The sequence below is a fragment of the Enhydra lutris genome, unplaced genomic scaffold (assembly GCF_002288905.1).
Source record: "Enhydra lutris kenyoni isolate GAN:26980312 unplaced genomic scaffold, ASM228890v2 scaffoldscaffold74, whole genome shotgun sequence".
In the NCBI taxonomy this organism is placed as follows: Eukaryota; Metazoa; Chordata; class Mammalia; order Carnivora; family Mustelidae; genus Enhydra; species Enhydra lutris.
In genome coordinates, this window is record NW_019154158.1 from 3,333,810 (window position 1) to 3,354,803 (window position 20,994).

Genomic DNA, 20,994 nt, shown 5'->3' on the forward strand with positions numbered 1-20,994 from the left:
GGGGTACCTGCACCCCAATATTTATAGAAGTATGTTCACAATAGCTAAACTGTGGAAGGAGCCCAGATATCTATCAATGCATGAATGGATAAAGAAGATGTCTCACACACACACCACATACACACACACACCAGAATACTACTCAGCCTCAAAAAATATGAAATCTTGCCTTTTGTAACAACATGGATGGAACTAAAGGGTATTATGCTAAGTGGAAATAAGTCAAACAGAGAAAGACATTTATATGATTTCACTTATATTTAGAATTTAAGAAACAAAAAGGATCATAAGGTAAGAGAGGGAAAAATAAAAGAAGACAAAATCAGAGAGGGAGACAAACAATGAGACTCTTAATCATAGGAAACAAACTGAGGGTTGCTAGAGTGGAGGGGGAGGGCAGGGATGGGCTGGGTGATTGATATTAAGGAGGGTACATGATGTAATGAACACTGGATGTTATATAAGACTGATGAATCACTAAACTCTACCTCTGAAGCCAATAATACACTATATGTTAATAACTGAATTAAATTAAAAATCATAAAAATATTAAATAAACTGTCAAACTTATGCAAGGATGGTGAAAGAAAAAAAGAGAGAGAAAGAAAGCAAAAAAGACATTAAATAATAGGAGCAGGTAACAAAAGGAAATAAAATTTTGATGTCATCCTAAAAAAAACAAAACAAAACCAAGAGAAGAAGTAGCATGGGTAAAAAGTTAACCATGTCACAATTGAATGATAATGTTACCACTTTTGAACTTTTTATTGGGTCCTTTTATTTCTTTTCTTTTCTTTTTTTTTCACAAGGTCACAAACTTAACCAGTAAAAAACTTATTTTAGTTCTCAGTCTCTTTGATATTTGATAAATGAATTTTTCTTCAAGAGAGAGACATATTTCAATAAGACAGAATTCATTATCCTTGACTTATTTTCTTCCCCAGAGAAATAGACTTTTTTTTTTTTTGCTCATTACGTTTTACAACCAAAAAAGTAAGGGCAGATTCAAGCAGGATGTTCACAATTCAAAATAGTGAATCATACAAATACTAGGATGAGAAATAGAGAGCAAGGCCATGTACCTGCACTAAATTCCACATAATAAATTTTATCAAAAGAAATACCACTGTAAGGATGGAAAATTTCAAGTTAGAAGAACATAGTTTTTATAAGGTGCCATTAAAGACATTAATAAAGAAAGTCTTGGGGTGCCTGGGTGGATTGATCTCAGGGTCCTGAGATCAAGCTCTGCCTTGGGCTCCACCCTCATGAGGGAGGCTGTTTGAGATTCTCTCTCTCTTCTTCTTCCCCTCTGCCTTGTTCTCTCTCTCTCTCAAAATAAATAAATAAATAAATAATAAAGTCTCAATTTCAGTCAGTCAACCCTGGGAATTTTTTTTTTTTTTTAATTCTGCTTTAAAAGTATAGGACCAAATGTTCAATACTTTGAATGTATGTTTAAGAAAAAAAAATCACTTTGAGTCAAAAATAGTTAAAAATCTACCAGAAAAACTGTTCATAATTTACAAACTTGCAACACATTTACTTATTGCAGAAACTTAAGTTCAATATGTTTATGTTTAAGCACAGAACATTTCTATTTACACTGATACTCCTCAAGAGAGAAAACCTCAATGAGCATGCGATCTATTGAATCTAGAACAATTTAGCATCTTCATCTTAGTAAAATAAGAAAAATAAAGTCCAGTGATACAAAATTCTTACATCTAATAAAGGTAAGATATAAAAACTGGCTTTCGTGATTAAAAATTCTAAGTAAAAGTGTTAGCAGCTAGATGAGTATGGCAATTAGGATGCTTTGACTACAAATAACAGAAAATTGAGATTTAAATAGCCTTAATTGGACATTATTTGAAAACTTACTTATTTAGTTAATAAGAATCTCTACAGGAAACTCAGAGATGGATAGGAAAGAACACTTTCAGGGTTCTTTTGTTCAGTGACATGATAAGAAAATTAATGACTCAGTTTATTCCCATAACTGCTGTACCCCCCAGTGCCCACATTTTTTGGCTCTGCTCTTTGGCTTACCCATAGTCTCAGATATCCCACCAAGGCTTGGTAATGATAATCATCATCAAAAGAGAGAAACTCTTTCTGTATCCCCATTTTAAAGAGTGAATAAATCTTTTCCAACTCTTCCCTCAAAAAATTTCCTTTCACACAAACTTTGGCTAGAATTAAATCCCATGACTGGTATAGACAAATTAGGATTCACTTGTTGGTACAAGAGATGTGTCAGACTCTCTGAGTTCAAAGTAGGGTGAAAATCTGAACAATATCAACTCTTGGAAAGATGTCAGGGATAGAGAGTTGTGTTTTCATAGGCCACCTCAAGTGTCTATTATCTACTGTTTTAAAATAATAGAGTTTTCTGGAATGATTTGCATTATAATTATAAAACTAATGATCTAGATGAAATAAATATAGTCATTAAAAAAGCACTTACTGGTTTTCTATATTTGTCAAGACTCTGGTAGAAACTTGGAATAAAATGTTTTTTGATTCTTAGTGGTATGTTAAAGATATCATGACAATATAATTTTGCTACTTAGACTTTTAATTATTTTGATTAGAGTTTACAGTCCTTTGCAAATATAATTAAAACAAATCACATTATAAGGAAACCATCTCTTTTCCTGGTCCTGAAACATAGAAACACTTCATGCAGAGGATTCCTATAATTGTGATTTAGAGGACAATGTCACCAAATTAAACTGTTCACTACCTAAAACAGAAAGTCTTATATACTTGTTTTATAAAATATTTCAAATAGGCCAGTGGTACAATGGTAAATTACAATTCACACACACACACACACACACACACACACACACACACACACACACTCCCTTCTAAAAAGAACCAAAACAATGTGGACAGGCAGGCAAAACAGTTGTTAAAAATTCTTTTCTCCTAACTAAGTAGTAGAGTATTAATAGGCCCTAATAAGATCTGGAAATATTGAGGTAAAGTTAAGCAAAGCAAGCATCTTTTCTTAAGGATTTCTTAGAGCCTTTAACAGTTAATATGCATTAATAAAAATAGCTAATATTAATTAAGAATTTACTGAATATTATACAATGGCATACAGTACTTTATTTTTTTTTAATCAACAAAATAATCTTATGAGGTAAGTACTTATGGTACATTCCCTTTAAGACAAGAAACTGAACCCATCTAGAAACTGAACAGAAGAAAAGATTCAACAGGAGGCAGGTAAACTTTTTCTGTAATTAATTAAAAAAACTACTCAGATTACAAAAAGTGCAAGAAAGCAAAAAGTGATAAAAACATAAACCCATAGTTGTACATAGAAGTAAAAGTAAAAGAAGTAAAAAATTCTCCAAAACAATATTCAAGACTTTGATATCCCTCCCAGCTTTGCAAAAGTATCCAATACATTAATTCATAGAATTTAAAAAACAATTGGATTAGATGCTTTGCTATTGATCATATTATTATTCAATATGCTGACATTTGCAGTACAGAATTTTAGAGGGATAAAATAGGCTGTCTTTATATGATTTAGGACTACTAAAGCATCAAATAACAAGAATGTATTTAAAACAGATTTTTGTTAGTTTAAATCTTGAAAGTAGCTATGAACTGTGCCTTGGAGCATTTAACAATATTTAATCTGTAAAAACATGGCAAATGGCAAATCCTTGCCCAGCTCAGAAGGAACATATGCTATACAAGAGATAAGTGTAAATATGTATATTCTGAGTTATATTTCATTTTTAATCTCAAGTTCTTTAGGGTGAACTGCATTTTTAATTTTAAGCATTCTGTTTAGCTTATTGTAGTAAATTCTCATGCTCCCACAATTAGTACTTTTATAGACTTTTTTTGCCAAGAAAAAAAATACCAATTCTTATTATCACATTAAATTACCTGATGAAGAATTGTCAACTTTTATTGTTTCGCTTCTTCCTCTCGCATTTGCTTCTTTAAAAAGAACTGTTTGACGTTTGTCCCAAGTCAGTCCCTTTTACACCAAGCTCTTCTATGTTAATGTTTGCTATATAGATTAGGATACGTTACCTCCCGTGCCTGGCATATTCTATGTGTTTTGATAATGCCACAATGTGAATATAGTACTGGTGATTCAAATTTTATTAAGAGATCCCTGTCTCTCAGGGTGTTTTCGACAGCAATCTTTCTGATGTTATTTAAGATGACGATAATTTACATGACTCCATAAACACCTTAGAGTATATTGAGAAATTTTGTATTTGTAAATATGAAATTTTTTGCTCTTTCTTGGGAAGTCTGAATGGCAGCTATCTGACACTGAAACTGGGCCATCAGTAGCAACCTCCAATTGTCAGAAAATATCTTCAAAAATTAATCTGAATATGATGTAAATCTGTTGATAGTTCTGAACTTAGAACTTTTTCCTGAAAGTAAATGAGTACATAAGTAAAAATTTTTGTAGGAAAAAGTACCTTTCTGTTGTCACTGTTGTGTGCATATACATATATTTTAGAAAACTAACACATTTCTGTTGACCTTTTCCAGCTTCACCTAAACATAAACTTTCTTTATCAATTCTTTTAAACATTGTATACAGATTTCTATGAGAGTGTATTAGATTCAAGGATCTGATCTGGAGAATAAAATATAATCACCTGTAGCATAAAGTCACCTTGAGCTTTGAATGGAAAAATAATCTATGAGTTACTGAGGTAACATAAAATGCAAGCTAAGTTGGAAAGATTACTTGACCTTCCACCTCCTAGCTCTAATATTTTGGTAAACTACTAATTTTCTCTAGTTTTTCCCCACCAAAGTTCAGTGTTTATTCAGACATAGAGGGCAAGTGATAACCTTCCCAACTGATGGGAAAAAAAGAGCTTTCCTGGAGGTGGAAAATTTCATATAAGCTTGGTCAAGAAAAAAATATATATGTATCTGTCATATATATCTATCTGTACCCATTTCCATTTATCTGATGACCCATTATGGAATATTGGCTACAATCAATTGTTACGGCGTGTTGAATAGGCATAAATTTTGCCTTGTGGGATTCTGGTGGAGGGATACCTCAAAGAGATAAATAGCAATTTTTGATAGCTTCGAAGGAACTGAGAGAGGCTCATGTGACTTTGGCTGAAGAAAGATATACTCTCTTAAAACTCTATGGACAGGAGATTTAAGAAACAAAACAGATGAACATAGGGAAAGGGAAGAAAAAATAAGATAAAAACAGAGAGGGAGACAAACCATAAGAGACTCTTCACTATAGGAAACAAACTGAGGGTTGCTGGAGGGGGGTAGGTGGGGGATGGGCTAACTCGGTGATAGGATGGCACTTGATATAATGACATTGGGTGTTACATGCAAGTCATGAATCACTAAATTCTACCTCTGAAACTAATAATACATTACATGTTAACTAAGTTGAATTTAAATAAAATTTTTAAAAAATAAAAATAAAAAACAAAAAAACCCCTCTACGGACAGGAGAAATACCACATTGCTAAGCATCAACATTGATTTACTGATTTTTAATTGAGTTGCTTCTTACTAGAATAGTCTCTGAGCTTACAGACTACGGCAATAGAAAAAAAAAATCAGTACGTTTAGTAATTCTCCAGAACACATAGGCCAACTAACAAAGAAATAAAAGGGACAATTCTCTATCTAGGCACTAGTCTGAGCATTCCATCAGGTCACACAGTTGTAGCACAAAGACATTGCACGGCTAGGTTCTGGACTCTCAGCCCAGCACTGCCATTGCTCATTACTTCATTCTCTCTAGAGGTTGATTTGGACAGAGGTAGAGTGCATTGTATTATTTTAGTATGTTTCTTCACAGTATATTGGAATGACATCAGTTTATGAGAACAAGGGCCTCCAGCCTAGAATATGTACCCTGGGTGCTGAGCTCTGTCTCATCTAGGTAATGGAGAGTAACTCCCAGTTTTAGTTCTGAAAGCCCAAATCCTAGGAAACTCCCCAGGCTAGATAAATGTGCCTGTCTATCAACCCTGACCTGTATGCTAAATTCTAACCCTGCATTTCCAACTATCTTTTGTTACCTTATGCCTAACTAATCAAGCAGCATTTCGTACTAAAAAATCAACAATTATTAGAACAATAATAGCGGGTACCTGGGTGGCTCAGTGGGTTAAGCCGCTGCCTTCGGCTCAGGTCATGATCTCAGGGTCCTGGGATCGAGTCCCGCATCCGGCTCTCTGCTCCGCAGGGAGCCTGCTTCTTCCTCTCTCTCTGCCTGCCTCTCTGCCTACTTGTGATCTCTGTCTGTCAAATAAAAAAAATAAAAAAAATAAAAAGAACAATAATAGCTAGCAGATATTTGGCATGCACTATAAGCCAAGCACTATTATTAACGCTTTGATAATACTGACTTCTTTTGCTTAGAGTTCCAGAACAGTCTTGTGAGTACTTATTCTCCTTCAAAGATGAGAAAATGAGGAACAGAGAGAAAAATAATTTGCATAAGGTCTCACGGCTGGTAAATAGCAGAGTGGAAATTAAAGTCTGGCTCCAGACTCCTCAGATTTAGCTACCTCCTTGTACTGTTCTCTGTACTACCTTTAACAACAATAAGCTCCTCTTTCAGATTTTAATAATAACAATGATACTGGTAATAGTAATAATAATAAACCTTGGCTACTTAGGCTCAGACTCTGAGATTTTGCTTCTTCCTCTATTTTGCTGATTCTATTTCCATAACATCTCTTCTCTCTGTTCTTTTTTTTTTTTTTCCTATTACAACTATTTTTCATCTAACTCAGATCTTTATTTGTACCTGCTAAGACAAACACAATATTGTCCTTTGGAGATATTTCCATTACAACACATATAAATATGTTGCATTTTATAATGCTAATGATAGCATAACATTATATGAATATAGAACACTTTCTTTGTAATGCGTCTATCCTTTGTATTATCTAACTTTTTAATCCTTGCCAACATGGCATTAGGAAAATTGGACACTTTGATATACGTTATAAATACTTTCCAGTTTTTGTGACTTTTGATTTTTAAAAGTGTATTCTTGCCATTCAAAAGTTTGGACTTTCTAATTGGTCAAATTTTTTTTTTTCTCAGTGGTTTCTTTGTTTTCTGATATGCATAAAGAGATATTACACAAGATGATGAAGAAATATCTCTATCTTCTTCTATATTTATGTTCTCTGCTTATTTGTATATATTAGGTTTTATATATTCGATTTTATTATTGTTATTGTTTGCTTTTTTATCATTAGTTTATTTTACATTTAGATCTTTGTTCCATCTAGAATTTGTTCTTATATAAGGCAGAGAATATACTCTCTCCCCATCCTTCTCTAAGTAGACACAAAGCAGTATATTGAAAATATTGTCTTCACAGACTAGAAATATACCCTTTATAATAAATTATAAAAATTATTTAATAAAAATAGAATTCTTTATAATAAAGAATTTCTAGTGATTCCCAATTTTCTTGAATTTTCCTGTTACACACTTATGTTGATTACAAATAACACATTTTCCCTTCTCTTTCTAAAATATCTCACTCTCGTCTTGCTTAATTTCACTGTTGTCTACACCCAGAATACAATAATAAATAAGGTGACAGTGGAAATCCTTGTCTTGTTTCTATTTTTTAAAAGATTTATTTATTTATTTAGGGTCGGGGGGAGACAAAGACAGAGGGGTTGGGGAGGGGCAGAGGGAGAGAAAGAGAGAGACTCCTAATCAGACTCTACTTTGAGCTCAGAGCCCTATGTGGGGTTTGATCCCACGACCCTGAGATCTTGACCTGAGCCAAAATCAAGAATCAGATGCCTAACCTACTGTGCCACTCAGGCACCCTTTGTTCCTAATTTTAATGATTCTGATTTCATCATTAGGTTTTATATCCATATTTTAAATTTTATTTAGATTTAGAAAAACAAATAGTGTGTTGTAAATTTCATAATTTTTTTCAACATCTGTGGAAATTATCAATTCTTCTCATTTGACCTATTAATATGGTGAATTATATTACTTTTGCTAACACCAAACCACATGAGCATTTGTAGAATCACCTTATTCGGTTGTGTTCTGTGTTTCTTTTTTTTTTTTTTTTTTAAAGATTTTATTTATTTATTTGTCAGAAAGAGAGAGAGAGAGAGCACAGGCAGACAGAGTGGCAGGCAGAGGCAGAGGGAGAAGCAGACTCCCCACAGAACAAGGAGCACAATGTGGGACTCGATCCCAGGATGCTGGGATCATGACCTGAGCCAAAGGCAGCTGCTTAACCAACTGAGCCACCCAGGCGTCCCATCTGTGTTTCTTTTAATAAACTACTTGATTCTACTTGTAAATATTTTATTTTGCCTTGGCATCAATACCATCAATATTTACAGCAGAAATTGGTTGACAGTTGCTTTTTATATTTATAATAAATATATTTATAAAGTTTAGTATCAATTTTAAAATACACCTTATAAAAAGTGTTTGGAGGCTTTCTTCCTCTAGGTTATGTAACAGTTAAAACCTCTGCAACTTGATATCTGGCTTCAGTAACACTATCAGCATCACCTGGGAGCTTGGTAGACTCTTAGATCTTACTCAAACGGAAGGAGAATCTGCATTTTAATAACATCTCCACGTGTTTTGTAAGTTTGAGAACACTAATATGAATAACATAGGAATTATGTTTTTTTTTAATTTTATTTTTTATAAACATATAATATATTTTTATCCCCAGGGGTACAGGTCTGTGAATCGCCAGGTTTACACACTTCACAGCACTCACCATAGCACATACCCTCCCCAATGTCCATAACCCCACCCCCCCCCTCACCCAACCCCCCCTCCTCCCATCAACCCTCAATTTGTTTTGTGAGATTAAGAGTCACTTACAGTTTGTCTCCCTCCCAATCCCATCTTGTTTCATTTATTCTTCTCCTACCCCCTTAACCCCCCATGTTGCATCTCCTCGCCCTCATATCAGGGAGAGCATATGATAGTTGTCTTTCTCCGATTGACTTATTTCGCTAAGCATGATACCCTCTATTTCCATCACCGTCATTGCAAATGGCAAGATTTCATTTCTTTTGATGGCTGCATAGTATTAGGAATTATATGTTTTTGAAGGCTTAGTAGAATTCACCTGAGAAAATGCCCTAGTGCTCCATATGTGTTTATATTTGGGGAGGGCAAGGGGTAGCTGTCTGACAACTTTTGTCATTTTTTAAGGCCCAAGTTCATCTGTTTATTTTACCTATTCCAGAGTTAGTACCTAATTTGTATTTTCCTAGGAAATGAAAAATTAAGATGTGCATAAATTTAAGCTAGGTATTCTCTTCTACTTATCTAATGTTTTGCAAATGCTTGATTTCCTTTCTCATTATATGTTTTGTACCTTTGGGATTTTTCCCCTTTATTCTAGATTATGTTACTTACTTTTTTACTTTTATTTTCAAAGAAGCAGACTTCTGTGTCGGTTAGTTTGATGGTTTTCTTGTTCATCAATTCTGTGTACTTATTTTATTTCTTCCTTTTGGTTTCTTTACCTTAATTAATCTTTTTCCTAATTAAGATTAGAATATCTAATTAATGCTTCCTTATTCTTTTCTGTTTACAATTTTCTTTTTTGCACAGATTTTACTTAAATCCTTCAATGAAAATATGTCATCTTTTCCTTACCATTTTTTCCCCAGAAATGCTTTTATTTCTGATTTCTCCTTCGACTCAGTTTATGGGAAAGAAGAAAAAGAAAGATTTCTCTTTTCAAATTGATGGGGTTGGATTTGGAGTGATTCCATTTTGGTTATCTATCCCTAGCTTTCCTGCACATTGGTCAGAGAACGTGCTATTCTATTTCAACAACTTGGAATTTAAGAAAGTGTCCTTCAGGCCTAGCATTGTTCAATGTCTCATGGGAACTTGTAAAGATGCTTTTTTTTTTCCTCTTAGGATACAGTTTAATGTGTGTACTAGGTTTATTTTATTGTTAATAGTATTTGTATCCTTAACTTCCTTTGTTTACTTGTCTTGCATTGCAAAGAGCCAAAACAGTTAAAGACAAATACCCTTCTATGCAGATCTGCCTATTTTTATACATGTTTCCTGCAGGTTTTGTTTTATTGGTTTTGATTCAATGTTATTCTGTGTAAAATATTTATGTCAAAAAGCTTGGGACTTTATTTTTGTATTATACCATAAATTCAACCTATATATATTCATAGCCAAATCACTGCTTTCTTGTTTATTTTTGACATTTGCTTCATTGTCTTTAGTTATATTTTCACTTTTTTTTTTTTAAGATTTTATTTATTTATTTGACAGACAGAGATCACAAGTAGGCAGAGAGGCAGGCAGAGAGAGAGGAGGAAGCAGGCTCCCTGCCAAGCAGAGAGCCCGATGTGGGGCTCGATCCCATGACTCTGGGATCATGACCTGAGCCGAAGGCAGAGGCTTAACCCACTGAGCCACCCAGGCGCCCCTATATTTTCACTTTTAAATGGGGATCACAATACAAATTTATTTTAGATTTATGTTATATAACTATGGTTGACTTTCACACTTGGTAAGAAATATGTATTTCATATACATATATATAAAATCTGATCATACTTTGTATTTGCTAAATTACTTTATCTCAGGTATAATAATAGATATATTACATTAGTAATATGACAAACATATCACATTTTGTCTTAATCATATAAATGCAAGTTAGATTTTTTCTGTTTTTTTTTTTAAGATTTATTTATTTATTTATTTATTTGACAGAGAGAGAGAGAGATCACAAGTAGGCAGAGAGGCAGGCAGAGAGAGGGGGAAGCAGGCTCACTGCTGAGCAGAGAGCCTGATGTGGGGCTTGATCCCAGGACCCTGAGATCACGACCTGAGCCGAAGGCAGAGGCCTAACCCACTGATCAACCCAGGTGCCCCTCTGTTTTGATTAATACTCATTTCTATTATTTGTCATATCATCCATATATTCTTTGCTTTTAGTTTATACATATTTTCCTTTTCATGCTTGGATGATTTATAACAGTATTTTTTCCTTGTGAAAAAAATTTTTTCCTTTATTATGTTCAGTTAGCCATCATATAGTACATCATTAGTTCTTGATGTAGTGTCTGATTCATTAGTTGCATATAACACCCAGTGCTCATCACAACACATGCCCTTCTTAACACTCATCACCTGGTTACCTCATTCCCCGACTCTCCTTATTCTGTAACCCTCATTTTGTTTCCCAGAGTCCAGAGTCTCTCATGGTCTATCTCCCTCTCTGATTTCTTCCCATTCAGTTTTCCCTCTCTTCCCCTGTGGTCCTCCATGCTATTCCTTATGTTCCACAAGTAAGTGCAACCATATGATAATTGTCTTTCTCTGCTTGACTTATATCACTTAGCATAATCCCCTCCAGTTTCATCCATGTCAATGCAAATGGTGGGTATTCATCCTTTCTGATGGCTGAGTAATATTCCATTGTATGTATGGACCACATCTTCTTATCCATTCATCTGTTGAAGGGCATCTTGGCACCTTCTACTGTTTGGCTATTGTGGACATTGCTGCTATGAATATTGGGGTGCATGTGCCCCTTCTTCTCACTATATCTTGTATCTTTGGGGTATATACCTAGTAGTGCAATTGCTGGGTCATAGGATAGCTCTATTTTTAATGTTTTGAGGAAGCTCCGTACTCTTTTCCAGAGTGGCTGTATCAACTTGCATTCCCAACAATAGTGTAAGAGGGTTCCCCTTTCTCCACATCCTCGCCAACATTTGTTGTTTCCCGTATTGTTAATTTTTGCCATTCTAACTAGTATAAGGTTGTATCTCAATGTGGTTTTGATTTGTATTTCCCTGATGGCTAGTGATGTTGAACATTATTTCATGTGTCTGTTACCTATTTATATGTCTTCCTTGGAGAAGTGTCTGGTCATGTCTTCTGCCTACTTCTTAACTGGATTATTTGTTTTTTGGGTGTTGAGTTTGGTAAGTTCTTTATAGCTCTTGGATACCAGCTCTTTAATTGATTTAATTTAATTTAATTTAATTCTTTAATTGAAGTGTCATTTGCAAATATATTCTCTCATTCTATGGATTGCCTCTTAGCTTTGTTGACTGTTTCTTTTGCTGTGCAAAAGCTTTTTATCTTGATGAAGTCCCAAAAGTTCATTTTTGCTTTTGTTTCCCTTGCCTTTAGAGATATGTCCTGAAAGAAGTTGCTGTTGACATTGTCGAAGAGGATACTGCCTATATTCTCTTCTAGGATTTTGATGGGTTCCTGTCTCACGCTGAGGTCTTTCATCCATTTTGATTTTATCTTTGTGTTTGGTGCAAGAGCTGGTCTAGTTTCATTCTCCTGCATGTGGTTGTCCTGTTTTTCCAGCACCATTTTTTGAAGAAAAACTTTTTAATAAAATATATTTAAATATCTATGCTTCCTCTATTATAATAGATGAAGTAAACAGGATATTTTTTTCTTCTACTTATTTCTTCATTCATTAACTTCCTGATTTTTGTATTTTTAGGTTTTCATATAGTTAAAGTTTTTAATTATTTTCTGTTATTTTAACTTTTATTAATTTTTCAGGACACATTTACATATTTAGATAGATTTAGTACTTCCCATTCCTAAACTCTTCATTTTGATATATTCCTCAGCAAAATTTCATCATTCACTCAGTCTTGTAAAAGGAGGTTAAATATGTGACAGTTTTTGAATTTTAGCATGTTTAGATGCTTTTTCTTGCTCTTTCACTTGAAGACAAGTCTTACAAAATTTAGTACTTCGAAGGTTTTGTGGACCTTTTATCACCATCACCTACCATTCAATATTGAGGTGAAGGAGTCTGAGATTAGCTTGCCCCCGTCTTATGTAACTGAGTAGTTTGCCAGAATGTCCAAAGGATATTGGAAGACAGGAGCACTTCTAGAATACACCTCAATACTGATAATTCTGTGTCAATTCTTCTTATGAAACAGCATGACTTTTAAGTTTGCTTATAATGTCATACTTTATTTCAGAAAGAAGATGAAACTTTTTTTCTAAAATCATATTATGAGTGATTTTATTTTAGTCTATTCTGTTCTTGTATGCAAGTTAGGCATGCATTATATATATATATATATATATATATATATATGATCAGCTAGATATGATCAGAGAAAATAAATGATATAGAATAAACATATATACATACACACATATATATACATATACATATATATGTTAAACATATATACACACACACATATATATACATATACATATATATGTTTATTCTATATCATTTATTTTCTCTGATCATATCTAGCTTTTCATTGTCATTTCATTTTGATATATCAAGTCTGTGTCTTATGCCTCTGAGTGTTTCAGATAAGTGTTTCTTCTCGTTTTGTTGCCTTTATTTCACTAATGATTTCTGCTCCCCCATTCCTTCCTGCAACTGGCCATGTATTTCTGTACAATATATTGTATTTGGCAGCTCTATTTTGGAATTAATGATTATTATTTCCTTTTATTTGTTATTATTATTAGGAATGGAAATAGAGTATAAAATATCTATTCCACCCAATATGCCCATTATGTTAAGGAAAATTAACACTTATCTTTTGTCAAAATATTGAAATTAAGAGATGAAAAATGAAAAAGAGAATTCCACTTCCACTGATGACTCTATATCAGATCAACTCACTAAGAACAACAATGAAAGCTGGGAAAAAGGGGAAAGGAAAGAGAAGGAGGGAGGGAGAAATTTAAGAGAAAATGATGGAAATGTAAAGGAAACTATATCTCATGTTTTGTTTTTTTAATTCTCTTGCTTGCAAATGTGATTGAGCATAGCTGTTAGCTGAATACTCAGGTTTTCTCTTCTATGAATTGCTTGTATGTGTCTCTTGCCCATTTTCCCCCTACTATTTGCCTATAGAATATAAAAGTTCTTCTTTTTCTAGATTACTATTGTCAGTTGGAAGTGTTGCAAATAGCATCTCTCCATCTGCAAGTGGTTATTTTATAACTTGTGGTATGGTTTTAATGAAAATAAGTTTTAGGTTATGCTCTTAGAAAAATATTTCAACATTTTTTATGGATTTTGTTCTTTGCATTTGTCAAAGAAATCTGCTTCTACTCTTAGGTTATAATTTGTTTCTATATTCCCTGATATATTTTTAAATAAGCTTTACATAAACTCTCTTTGGGATTTACTTATTTGTTTATTTATTTATTTAAAATTTTTTGTATAGGATGAGAGGCAGAGATTCAATTTTAATTTTTTTCCCACTGATAACCAATTATCCTTATGCCATTTACTGAATAGCACATTCTTTTCACAGTGATCAGTGATGCTGTCTCCAACAATTCAAGTCGCATATATCCCTGGCTCTAGTTCTGAGCTCTTGCATATATTCTATTGACCTAATTATTCATCACTGCACAAAGTTCACACTGGTTTAAAAACAGTCTTCTAGCTTCCACTGTTGCTTTTAAGGATCTCCAAATGCTTATCATTCCATTTCCTTCAATAATTCAGCAAATAATAAGCACTTACTACATGCCTGGAAATAGCTCAAGTACTATTGAAAGTCTGTCAATGACTAAGGCAAATTTTCCTTAAGAAGCTTACATTCTATGAAACAATCAGAAAATTAACAAATAAATGCATAATATCATATTAAACAGTGATAGATAATATATAGAAATTTAAGCTGAACAAGAATATGAGAGAGCACAGGCCATTTTAAATAGAATCAACAGAAAAAGACTCTTTTTGGAGGAAATGTTGGATTTGAGAACAATGAAGTAAGGGAAAGCCATGTGATTGTCTGTAGTAAGAGTATTTCAGAGGAAGCAAGTTCAAAGGCCCAGAGATGGAAATGAATAACTTTGTGAAGCAAAGTTAGGCTGGTTTGCTAGAGCGGAATAAGCAAGTGCGAAGAAGGACAAAATGAGGACAGAGAGGGAGTCAGGAAACCTTATTTTACAGGGCTTTGTAGGTAATGATAAGGAATTTGGATTATCTTAAGTGTGTTTGGGAGGTTTTGGAGCAGGGACTGATATAATTAGTTGTGTGTGGTAATAACATTGCTCAGGATGCTGCTTGGAGACCTCTTATAGGAGAGCAAGATTGGAAACTGGGGACATTTGGATGTTAAATATTCTAGCAACAGATGGTTTGGCTTAGAGTAGGATGGTAGTAGTGGAGGTAGAGAGAAATGAGCTTTATGAAAAATATATTTTAAAGAAATATACATGACATTTAAGAGGACATGAAATATGTGGAATATGAATGAAAAAGAGCTGTTGTTTTCTAAACAATGGTTAGTGTTTCATTTCTGAGCTAAGAGACTGGGGAGGAACATGTTTGGAGATAGAGGAAGGAGAAATGAGTAATTTTGGGGTCTCTTAGGTTTGAGGTGTCTATTGGAAATTTAGGGGGAGACACTGAGCAGGCAGTAGAATATATGAGTTGAGATCAGGAGGAAGACTGGGACCAATGGATAAGGTCACCTAGATGTGAATTTAAAGAGCAGAAGAGAAGTGGGCTGGAGCCCCAAATCCTTCCAATGTTCAGGGGTAGGGAAGAAGCATATCCAGCCAAAGAAACTGATGGAGCCAATAAAGTCAGAGGTGGACCAAGTATGCAGTTGTCTGGAAGCAGAGTCAAGAAATTCCTTCAAGGAACAGGTAATAAACCCACTGTGCAGGTGCACTTTAAATGTTGCACTAATATCTTAGATGAAGAGCAGAAAGGAGTAACATCAAGTTAAATGGAGATATCATATCTCTGGCAGGAAATTGTTTAGCCTTTTTCCAAGAAAGCAGTCACTTACAAGACTCTCTGGAATATATACCAACAAGAAGTCACAACCTTGAGAACTGGTACCATATCCCCTCTGTAATTTGCTCCAAGTAACTCCATGATCTAAGGAACCAAGTATTGGTTCACCCCACTTGAAAGAAGTGGTCTTTGTGATTACAGAAAGGATTCTCTATCACTCTTTATTGCCTAAAAACTAATACTAATACTACTTAGTTTTCCATTCAAGGTGATCTGGCTCCTTCAACTTTTACATCTTCATTTTTAAATATATATTTTTTCTTCCATCATATATGCTATACCCCATCAGAATGATTTTTAAAAATCAATTTTAAAACAATGAGTTTTAAAAATCAGAAATTATCTCATAATTTTGCTTTGAGAATTTAGTAAGTTCCAAAAAGCACATATGACATGATATGTGGTAAATCCAGCTCAGTATCAGCTCCCCAGTTTTGCTTTCTCTTACCTTCCAGTACCTTTTAGTACACATTCAATTACTGCTTCTCCTATATAAATTCTGTGCTGGGGAGGTGAGTAAAATTCACGAAGACTCCCATGTAGCAGGTGGTAGAGTTAGGAGGTCTGTCTAGCTCCAAATCTCATACTCTATCAATTGCTGGAAATGAACATTATCCACTTAACTTCATATCATTACCTACTTCACACACTCTTAATGTTGTTCTCTAACTTGTTTCTGGACCAAGAGAACCCACCTTCAGAGACAAAATCACCACTATTTTATCCCTGTCTCCTTTTAAGTGGAAAATGACCAGGAATGTGAATGTTCTGAAGACTAGATGCTTTGACAAGTCCCTTCACATATATATGTATGTGTGTGTGTGTGTGTGTGTGTGTGTGTGTGTGTGTGCATGCACACATATATGTATATGTACGCATATATGTATATGTGCATGTGTATATATATATGTATGCATGTGTGTGTATGTATATATATATATATATATATATATATATGGAAATAAATACATGGAAATAAATGACAGTTTCCTAAGTGAGGTCTTCCTAGAAAGTTCAGTAATTTTTTTTGCCTTTGGGAAGCTTAACATAAACCTTAAAGAAAGTAACTGTTTTTTTTTTTAAGATTTTATTTATTTATTTGACAGACAGATCACAAGTAGGCAGAGAGGCAGGCAGAGAGAGGGGAGGAAGCAGGCTCCCTGCTGAGCAGAGAGCCTGATGCGGGGCTCGATCCCAGGACCCTGAGATCATGACCTGAGCCGAAGGCAGGGGCTTTAACCCACTGAGCCACCCAGGTGCCCCAAGAAAGTAACTTTTATCTAAGTAAGAGAGGAAACAATAAGACTTAATCAGACAAGGTTCCTCACTCCAGATTATAAAACCAGGAGTCAGGAAACAGGCTCATGACAGATTTAGGAAAATTGAAAATAAAACAGAACAAGAGTATGTGATATAAATAAGTCATACCAAACTTAGTCTGACCACTGAAGGATTGTCATGTACATCCCAAATTTACTACAGACAATAGAATCAAGTTTCAAAAACTATCTGTCCCAGTGGTCTCATTCCATGGGGATATTTACCTATAAATAACACTGCAGACCTAATCACTCCTCATAAGTTCCAGCCCCACATGCATTGAATAACATACTGTCTCACCTAAAAGTATCTTTTAATTGATAGTTTTATTTTTTTAAGGATTTATTTTTTCATTTATTTGAAAGAGAGAGAGAGAGCATGAGCAGGATGGAGGGGCAGAGAGAGATGGAGATAAGCAGACTCTTTGCTGAGTAGGGACTCCCACACAGGGTGATCGAACCCAGGACCCTGAAATCACGTCCTGAGCCAACCCCGGAGTCTGACACTCAACTGACTAAGCCACCCAGACAGCCCTGATTAATAGTTTTATTTTGATTCAAATGTAAATGATAAATAGCCTAGTCTTTTTACCATTTTAACTTTAAATAGAACTTTAAAAAGCAGAGTTCTCTTGTCAGGTTGCTAACAGTTGCCTGCAATGATTAAACACACTAATTTGAGCAATCAGTAATGAAAGTTGTATTTACAGCACTCATCTGACAGACTATGCTATTAGTTTGTGGATTGTATTTGGTGTACTGACTCAAGGGATAACGCAAAGGTAATGTTGTAAAAGTAAAACAAATTTGCTGCTAGTATATTTTTAAGTGAAAGGCTCAGTGACTCCAATAACTGATCATTTATTTAAATAACTGTTTATATTGCTGTCCTTTATTTCTTGAATTTCATGAAGGCATCATTAAATATGGAGCAAGGACACCAACTGTTTATAATTAGATATATTTGCCCACATCTATTGTAGGAGAAAAAAAATGTTTGTGAAATTACTGCACTAAAAATTGAAGTTCTGATTTAGTCCTGGGTTTTAGCCTATATTAATGGAATGTTCCTTTTTCTCGTTAACCTAAATTTGAGATTCATGAATGGAAGTTTTTCTTAATCTTCTATTGATAAAATCTGGCACTATAGTGCCAAACACAAAGAATTCATTTTTGTTGAAAGAATAAACTTTAATCTATATATACATATAAAATTTGATTGATGATGATTGTGACCAATGGATTTTTTTTAAAAGATTTTATTTATTTATTTATTTGTCAGAGAGAGAGAGAGGCGAGAGCGAGCGCACAAGCAGGCAGAGTGGCAGGCAGAAGCAGAGAGAGAAGCAGGTTCCCTGCCAAGCAAGGAGCCCGATGCAGGACTTGACCATGACCTGGGCTGAAGGCAACAGCTTAACCAACTGAGCCACCCAGGCGTCCTAAGGCCATGGATTTTTTAAGGAGGATGAGTAGCAAGATCTAAGGGAATCTATTAGGTCTAGCATATGCATTCTTTCCTCAGATTTACTACAATGGGTTCAACACCTTGGATACCTATTCTTTCTATACCAACAATATATCATTTTCTGGCTATCCTAAGTGTTTGTTTTTATTAAAAACATAATGAAAATTAATTATTCTGATTTTTAAATTAATTGTTTTAAAGAAACACTTCTATCCCAATACTAATGTAACTAGGTTATTTAGTGGTTCTCCATTGTTATCTTGGAGATATTATGTTTTCTACACCTAGATAAAAACACTACAATGTTATTGGTAAAGTTTCATGATATAAAAAAAATTAAGATCTAGGTAAAGTATTGCTCTCTATGCAATGAAAATTAAGGTCAGACGGCTGCCTATAGCTCTCCTAAGGAGGCAGCATGAGGTCAACATAAGTAGGCTGAGTTTATTATAGCACAGTGTCCAGTTCTGACTGACCTTCATTAGTCACTGGTAATCTTGGCTTGTCCTTTCCCATCAGTGTTGATAATTCACATTTTAATGGTCTAAATATTAAGTGTACATATACAAATCATCACATTAAGCCACATGACATAAGTGACTGCTCTCTCATCGTACACTAGTATTTAACAGTCTGACCAAATTTTATTAATTAATTAATTAATTAGAGTGTGCCAACCATGCATGGGAGACAGGGAGGGGCAGAGAGAGACAGGGGAGAGAGAGAGAATCTGAGATCCTGACCTGAGCTGAAATCAACATCCATGCTTAACTGACTGAGCCACCCAGATGGCAGTGGACTGATCAAATATTTATTGAGTGTTGTGCTATGAGATACATATTACATCTCATTGGTTATGTCTATGAAATGGCCATTAAAAAAAATTACCAATAGTTCCTCTGTCCTTAATAGTACATGTGTGAAATGAGACAACCCCAAAATTATTATAGAAAGAAGCAAAATGTGGGCACCTGGGTGGCTCAGTGGTTTAAGCCTCTGCCTTCGGCTCAGGTCATGATCTCAGGGTCCTGGGATCGAGCCCTGCATCGGGCTCTCTGCTCAGCAGGGAGCGTGCTTCCCCCTCTCTCTCTGCCTGCCTCTCTACCTACTTGTGATCTCTCTCTCTGTCAAATAAATAAACAAAATCTTTAAAAAAAAAAAGAAGCAAAATGCTATGGTATTACAATAAGCATAAGGTGGCATGGGGACTAAGGGAGAAAAATCACATTTTATTTTGATTACCAGAGAAGCATAATACTACATTTAGTTGGGCCTTAAAGATTGAGTAGAATTTACAGACGGAAACTTCAGAAGGCATAACTTATGGAAGTAACTTATAACTCATATATGGAGGTACTGATTAGATAGTTGAATAATCTTGTGACAAATGATTTATTGTATTTCCTGTTTGTCTCTGGATAAAGAGAGGATGTGGTTCTGTTACAGTTTACCAAACATTCCTATCATTTGGAGAAATGATGGAATCTATTGTCTAAATTATTGATGTTTTAGAATGGTTCAGTTAAGAAAACTTTAATACTTCAAACCAAATAGTTACCTAATGGCTTTCCAATCCAAGTCTTTCCAATCCAAGTCTCATCATCTCCTTTTTTGTTGCCTATATTGAGACTATTTAACTGTCCCAAATTAGGAAGGTTAGGAGAGGAACAGAAGGATAATTTCAATTTAGTCAGTTTTGTTATTTATTAGCTCTAGTAAATGTTCTGGTGCAGAGGTGATAGGAAATAATGATCTTCAGTAATTGTCTGTGGGTAATGGTAAGTGGCAGAACACTGCATCTGACAGCAGAATGTTTCATCTGTGGCTGTTTCTGGGACTCCAAGATTATATTTCTATATCAAAAATAGCCTTATGTGAGCTCCACGGGTTGAGGAGTCCATGCACACATCTGTGTATTTTAATTATCTATGCTGCAACTGTCCTGCCTTATGATGGATAAGTGAGAGCTATTTTTAAATCTTTATTTATGTTCCCCAAACAGACTCTGCTTGAAAGAAAAAATTTGCAGTACTCCTGAGCATTCAGAAGAAGTTTGCTTTTGTTCTCTAAGTAATACTTTGAAGTTTCCCCAATGTTTTTCATTTATCTTCTTGCTGTTTACAATTTGATCACAAAGTAAAAGTCTTTTCCAGGTCGCACATGTTCTATACCAACTGACTGAATATTCAGAATCCTTTACTGCATCAGACCAAACTGATGATTTTCTTTACTATGGTACATTAAGAAAATGGAGAGGTAGTCCACACATATTGATAAGAAGAGAATATTTTTTCGATGCTACTTTCCTCAAATTTATCTATTAAATTTATAAAATTATAACCTAAATTCTAGTAGGGTTACTCATGGGACTTCAT